At 44.8% G+C, this 7,566-nt stretch overlaps 1 long non-coding RNA gene across 1 annotated transcript; it reads right to left on the bottom strand.

The window, feature by feature from the left end:
* Positions 1-533: 533 nt before the first annotated feature.
* On the bottom strand, positions 534-1,216 carry LOC140302476 (uncharacterized). The gene is made up of 2 exons (XR_011914971.1): positions 1,137-1,216; positions 534-1,041 (listed from the first exon to the last, which is right to left on the bottom strand). It is a non-coding gene; the product is annotated as an uncharacterized lncRNA (long non-coding RNA).
* Positions 1,217-7,566: the final 6,350 nt, after the last annotated feature.

The raw sequence follows: 7,566 nt of genomic DNA, 5'->3' as shown, positions 1-7,566 counted from the left end.
TCTCCCTTAGAGATAGGGTGAGAAGCTCAGTCATCCGGGAGGGGCTTAGAATCAAACTACTGCTCCTCCGCATTGAGAGGAGCCAGATGAGGTGGCTCGGGCATCTGGTTGGGATGCCTCCTGGACGCCTCCCTGGTGAGGTATTTCCGGCACGTCCCACTGGGAGGAGACCCCAGGAAAGACCCAGGACACATTGAAGAGACTATGAGAGTCCGGAAGAGCTGGAGGAAGTGGTCGGGGACAGGGACGTCTAGGTTTCTCTGCTCAAGCTGCTGCCTCCGCGACCCGATCCCCGGAGAAGCTGTAGATAATGGATGGATGGACAGTGAGGGACCTATACAGAGACACATATTTCTCTTGATCCTTATTGTTGTGACCTTTGAGTTTGAACTTCTTTTCATAATTTCGCATTGACACAGTAACATAGTGTAAGAAGGCTTAATGGATACGTTAGGTCATGGCACCCCACTGTGAATATAAATGTAGAAACACTTTGCATGAACCATACAATAATGACAAGTTTCGATTTCAAGTTATGTTGAATTGTTTAATTATTCAGGTTTTTCAAGCTGAGGAGAGAAAACAGAATTAAATACAGTTCACACCATGACCTTCTCCCTTGTCTGAATTTATACTTACATCCCTCTCCAGTTTCATGATCTCTAGCTTCATCTTTTTTATTTTCAGTTTCTTGTATTCCATATCTACTTTGGTGCTCTCTATGCCCTACAGAAGTTTCCTTTTGTACAGAGTTCGGACATCCTGTAATAGAGGAAATGTGCCTGTGAGCAACAAAGTATGTAGGTAGCGATAGTAATGTGAAGAGTTACTTACTTCACTCTTTGCTGCAGGAATTTGTGTTCCTGTTGCAACCTGCAGCAAAGTGTACTGGTGATAATTAGGCCTATTGGTATAGAATAGGTAGACTGCAGACGCGTCCAAACCGTTTATATTTTTAATAATAAATAGCCTACCTGTGGCATTTATGCATGTACAGACAGTTTCATCATCGAATCCCAGAGATGTGCTGGGGCCATCAAACTGCAAACAGAGAAACGCTGCAGTTGTTGAAGTAGGAGATCACAGGGATGCATAGTTTCCATTGAAAGAAAATTTAACTGAATAAAACTAGTCACACATGGGTTAGGGATGTCCTCTGTGGTCTGGGGATCAAGCAGGCAGATGGCGTCTCCCACCACTGACAGATATAGGCACACCATCATTATAATTGAGAGAATGACATTTTGAGGGAAAGTGATCAATACCTTCTACATACTGATCCCACACACTTTTGGGAACATATCCTGACAAGGTCCCTCCCTCTATTCCAGGGGTGTCCAAACTTTTTTCATGGAGGGCCACATGCAGAAAAATATATGAAAGGCTGGGCCACTCACTAGAGATGAGGTTTATCTGCTTTTGTTCAGAGTTAACAGAGAAAACGTTTGCTCACATATGTATGTCGAGCCGAACAGACTCATCATCCTTTTTGCGTGACGTCGCATCAGAGGAAACTTGTCCTTTTCCAAGCTCTGGTAGAAGTCGGGTAGGGAGAGCAGCTGATGCTGATTGTTCAGAGAATCATCACACTGCATTTCGATAAGCTCCAATTGCAGACTCTCTTCCACTTTTTCTGCGTCCATTACGAAGGGAGTTGAGAACAGCTTGATTTCTTTCTCAATGGTAGAGAAATCTTGGAAACGCTGACTGAATTCTGTCTTGAGAGATGTGAGCACAGACACATATTTTTCCTTTTTTGCAGAAAGGTGGGCGTTTGGAAAACCACACTTGATTTCGGACAGCGTGGGGAAGTGCGCAACATTGAAGTTACGCAGTTGTGTCTCAAAGAGACAGAATGCTTTCATGTGCGCGTACAGCTGTGGCACAAGCTGGTCTTTGCCTTGCAGGCTCTTGTTCAGTGTGTTAAGATGACCAATGAGATCAACTAGAAATGCCAGGTCTGCCAACCACAGAGGGTCACTTAGTTCACGGAGAGGTTTGTCCTTCTCTTTCAAAAATTGATCAATTTCTGATCTCAGGGAATAAAACCGCTGCAGCACGGAGCCGCGGCTGAGCCAGCGCACATCACAATGGTAAAGCACATCCTCATATTCAGCATCAATATCAGTTAGGAAAGCTTGAAATTCTCTGTGATAAAGCCCCCATGCTCGAATTATGTTCACAGTTTTCACAACTGTATTCATCACATCATCAAGTTGGACTGTCTTGGCACAGAGGGCTTCTTGGTGGATGATACAGTGCATTTTAACAGCCTCACCTCCACTGTCCCGCACCTTGGCGCACACCATTGAGGCCACTCCTTTGCGCTCGCCTGTCATAGCCGGAGCCCCATCGGTTGTAACTCCACACAGCTTGTCCCATTTAAGATCCATCTTGTCAATTGCATCTGACACAGCTTCAAACATGTCCTTTCCCGTTGTTGTGCCCTTTAGACTCCTCAGATCAAGCAGCTCTTCCATAACGCCAAAGTTATCATCCACTCCTCGCAGAAAAATCAGCAGCTGCGCGGTGTCTGTAGCATCGGTGCTCTCATCACATGCAATCGAGTAAAAGTCAAAAGTACAAGCTTTATGTGACACTTGGTGTTCTAAGTTAGCTGACAAATCTTCGATTCGTCGCACAACTGTGTTTCTGGACTTGCTCACGTTGTTAAATTCCTGCATCTTTTCTGGGCACATTGTTTCTGCGACTGTGGTGAGGCACTGTTTTATGAAGTCACCATCTGAGAAAGGTTTCCCGTGCCGCGCAATGAGTTCAGCTACCTTGTAGCTTGCTAATGTGGCAGTTTCTTGTATTTTGTTAGCACGGAGAAAGCACTGTTGTTGAGCGAGCAGGCTAGCTGCCATCTGCTTAACTTTCTCTTCTCGATCAGCACCAGTGTAGGACGTGTAGGTCTGATGTTTGGTTTCATAGTGTCTTCGTACATTATAGTCTTTCATCACTGCAACACTTTCATGGCAAATCAAACAGACACATTTCCTCTTGACTTCCATGAAGAAATATTCATTTTCCCACCGTGTCTGAAATTTTCTGCACTCACTTGCTATCTTGCGTTTCTTTGGTTCTCCCATTTTGGTCACTCGTGGCAAATGTTTTCTTTTATTCATTTTATTTAGTGGAAAACCTGCTGTGTTGAAGACTGGCGCTCCGCCTAGTGTTGAAACTAAGAATTACAACACAGTCCAGTGCAAGTTTTATGTGAGGGCCATATTCAATTATATTTTTCAAACTTGCTGCGGGCCAATAAAAAATGGACCACGGGACGCAGTTGGCCCGCGGGCCGTAGTTTGGACACCCCTGCTTTAGAGAGTTCAACAATGTGTGTGGATCAGGTACATTTGGAGCTCTTGTTTCAACTGCTTCATTTACAGAACGTAGATCTTGAATCATACGCCAGTCTTTACCATTTGCTTTTTGCACTGGAAAGATTGGTGTATTACATGGGGAATCTGGGCATGGTCTGATTATTTCCCCTTTGTTAAGGTCTGCTACGACTGGTGAGATGCCCTTCACTGCCTCATGTTTCAGAGGGTATTGTTTTACTCTGGGCCTCCAGTCAGATCGAGGTTTAATTTGTACCGGAGGTATGGATGTTAAAAGTCCAACATCAGAAGGACCCTTTGACCACAGTTTTTCTGGGATCTCTGCCAATTCAGCTTCTTCTTTGGCAGTTAGAAAAACGTCAGTTTGTCATTGGAGGGGGTGCACTTGTGCTTCGCACGTTGCTGCACCACCGAAAGGTTGTCTCCACATGTCACAGCTGGGACTGTAACTCCAGTTTTCGTCACTGCTCTCATAATCATTTGCAACTGCTGCCATTTTCGTTCTCAGGCCAGCATCTGTCCAAGTTATGTTCTCAGGCTTGAACAGAGAGATATAAGGGGTAGTTGATAACTTGTAGCTGGATGCTCAATCCACAGGGAGGAGTACAGTCACAGCAGCAAATGACCTTCGGTCAGTGTACATGTGAAGCAATCCCACTACAACAGGAGACATTTTGGCAAATTCTTTGACGTATGTGTCATGGGGATCAGTCAAAACATTCATGGTGACATGTAATTGATTATGCGTCATTTCTGTCTCTGGATTTAGTAGTTGTTCACGTGCTTCTCGTAGCATTCTGCTAGGAAGGTGAGAATCAAACAATACACACTGTTGTCATCTGTGCAGGATGCATAAACGTCAACCTCTCTGACTCTGCAAGCCTTCATTCCGTTTTTAATTGGGACGATGGCGATGCCCAGCCGAGTCATCAAGTCTCTTCCCAACAGGTTAACAGGGCATTTTGGTGAAATCACTACAGAGGCTGAAATAGTGAGTTTAGCTTCTTCATCTGCAACAGTCAAAGCTTTAGAAAAATACTCTTTGTGTGTTTGTCCATCTGCTGATTTAACCCAAATGCTATTTTGAGACTGTTTTAAACCTGGGACATGTGTTTTAAGAACTGTTTTGCATGCACCACTGTCACATAGAAACTCTGTAGGTTTACCATTTATTTTCAACACTATATAGGGTTTCTCTTTGAGTGCATTCAAAACGTCCCAAGCTGCGTGGACATCAACAACCATCTCATCTGTAGGATTAGAGGAGTCAGAGGTTTTCATGTCTAGTCAGGAGTTAGACTTTCCTCTGTCTCCTCTTCCTCCTTTGTGATTATCTTGTTTTTTCTTTGGACAATTTCTGGACCAATGTCCCTGTTCTCCACAGTTCCAGCATTCGTCAGAATTTCTATCGGATCCAGACTGGAAGGGCCTTTGGCCTCTTCCCCTCCCTCTGTTTTTGCCTCGACCGCCACCTCTCTGGCTGCCGCGGAAGAAAACAGTGGAGCTGCTGGATTCCAAATCATCGGTGTAAAACACATCTGAATTTCCTTCTTTCTCATTTACCACTCTCTCAGCATGTCTGGCCCATTGCATGGTCTGGCCGACTGTGCTTTCAGCGGATTCAACATGATGTTTTCTTATCCAATTTCCAATCTCAGGGCGGAATCCTGTGAGGAGACCATTTTTCAGCTGTTGCTGATAAGCAGAACGATCGTTAATATTAACCTCGATACCGCTATGTATTCTGAATTCTTTTTCAAATCTCAAACGGAAATCTTCAACATCTTCATCACTTTTCTGTTTTATTCCCGCCAGGCGGCCATAATCTGCCCGTCTGCGGTACAATGTTGCCACTCTTACTGTGAGAGCGTTCCACTGAGCCTGAAACTCAGCACCGAGTGTGGCTGGCTCATCATTTGGGGCAGGAAAGGCCACATGATTATCACGTGCACCAGTAAAATCTCCTCTGACTCGGGCCCAATCCTTTCCGAGTGAAGTCATGGCTGCTTGGCCTGCTTCAAGCCCATTTAATCTATATGAAAGGATGATTCTTAGCATGTCCTCAGCCCACTGGGCAGGATCCTCTTTTGCAGGTGTGCATCCTTCCACAGCTTTTCTGGCTTCTTCTAAAGTCCACGGCCTGTACACATACATGTGAGCAGCCTGTCCTTCACCAGGGTTAGGATTGGCAACTTGAATCATTGGATAATGTTCGACTGTGTTCTGAGGAGGCATTGTTTCTTTTTTAGAATGACTTCTAAGCCACATAGGGGAGACGAAGGGGTTTGTGGGACTTGGGTAAAACGTGAAATCAGGCACAGATTTGCTCAGATTAGGATACAAATCAGAGGTATTCGCTAACTGAGTAGGGTGTGCAGTGGGAGAAATAGCCTCCGCCCCTGCAGGAGGCGAGCGCCCGTCAGCCTGTGTTGGGGGTACTGCAGCTTGAGGTGGGCGCTTGCTAGCCTGTGTTTCATTATCTTCTGGTCTTACAAACAAGCTTGCTGTTTTATTTTCTCTGTTTTGCCTTCTGAATCTGCTCTCTCCTTTCTTCAGATGCCTTCAACCACAAGTTAGCGCACTGCAACTCTTTTTCCTTTCTCTCCCTCTTTGCTCCACGCTTTGCGGCTACGCTTCCTTCCAGCATCACAACCACTCCTTTCCACTGATCAACTTTCAACTTTTTGTCAACACCAAACTTCTTCTGCCACTTTGACATATAACGTAGACAACCAGGAAATTTGCCAACCATATATTTTTCATCACCTTCGGCACCTCTGGGGGAGGATTTACTGGTTTAATTACCCATTTTTTTTATTTTAACTTAATTTAGTACTCTGCATATATTTTTATTAATATATGTCCTTAACACAGATTAAACTGACCTACTTCAACAAACTACTGGTTTGTGTTAACACCGTTAGGTTTCCACCAGTAATGCTGATTCAGTCAGTGTACTCTGTCATTCACTCGTATTTACACAGCAGCAAGTATTTTGTACAGCACAAAACACAAATTCTTTCCCTGCTACTCAGAAGCAAACCTTCGACAAGGAACTACTTCTGACCAAGAGCAGACTTCTGCAGCAGTCTCTCTCTCTTGGGACTCAAGGTTTTTAGCCTCTGACCCTGTACTCTTTGGGACTCAAGGCCTCTCTTCTTACAGAGCCTCTGACCCGTAACACAGCACTTTTCACTTACTTCTCTGTTGGTTCGTTTCACTCCGTCCGGATCCCGTCAATCCACCGTTGGCAGACGAAGTCAGACCTATGACGCTGGCCCAGCGAAGAATTTACCCCCCAGGACTTTCTTTCCAGGTCCTGTCGACACTGGCCGTGCGCACGGATTTCAGCGCGTCGTCCTCCGTCCGCCAGCGGTCAGGTATGTTGGGATCCGGGTCACGGCACCAAGTTGATGGGGTTTTTCGTTCTTACTAACGAAGTCCCACCTTAAACATAAAGAACCACACAAGAGATCAATATAAAGTTCAGCTTTTGCAAAAGGGGAGAGCCGTCGCTGCTTCAGCCACAGGTGTATGTGTCTAAGCAACCTACAACAATCTCCGACTCCCTCATTGCAGCAGCCTGGTTTTATTCAGAGATAAGAAAGGGGGAAGAGCTTTACAAAAACAAAGGGTTTCATAGAAAAATCAGAACGTCGGTCGTTTACGTATGCATCTCCAAATGGAGGCAAATCTGCCAATCAGAGTGTGAGACCTTGACGACAATCATACAAAGAGATACATCAATAAACTAATGTGAATCAGCCATTGTTGGTTTGTAGTGTGAACTCGGGTGAACTCGGTTGACCTCTGGAAGACTCCGTCCTGAGGCATCTTTCTTTGTTCACAAGCACCCTCATTTCCTCGCCACATGATCGGAACTAAATGCAGTATATGTCATATAGGACGTATATAGTAAAGCGTAAGAAATGCAGTTAAAGCATAGCAATACAATTAAAGGCACAGTAAGGTAGTTGTAACACAGGGTATATCATGAGATAAATGTTAAAAACCCTAACAGCCACCGCCTTCCCCTCTCACTCATATTCCCTCCTGGATCTAGTAAGGGTAAAACCTTCCTTTACATCATGAATATCATTATCCAGACTCTTCCTAACGACCTCTCTCCCCCTTCAGAGTACTGCCTTACCTGGATTCTCCTCAATCCACAATCACCTCCTCCGTAAAATTAACTCTGTTTATCGTTATCCTCCCTGTTTTG

Source organism: Leuresthes tenuis, unplaced genomic scaffold (genome assembly GCF_036924035.1).
Source record: "Leuresthes tenuis unplaced genomic scaffold, fLeuTen1.0.hap1 SCAF_2, whole genome shotgun sequence".
Classification (NCBI taxonomy): domain Eukaryota; kingdom Metazoa; phylum Chordata; class Actinopteri; order Atheriniformes; family Atherinopsidae; genus Leuresthes; species Leuresthes tenuis.
The sequence above is the reverse complement of the archived record's forward strand: the minus strand, read 5'-3'. Positions and strand labels throughout refer to the sequence as shown.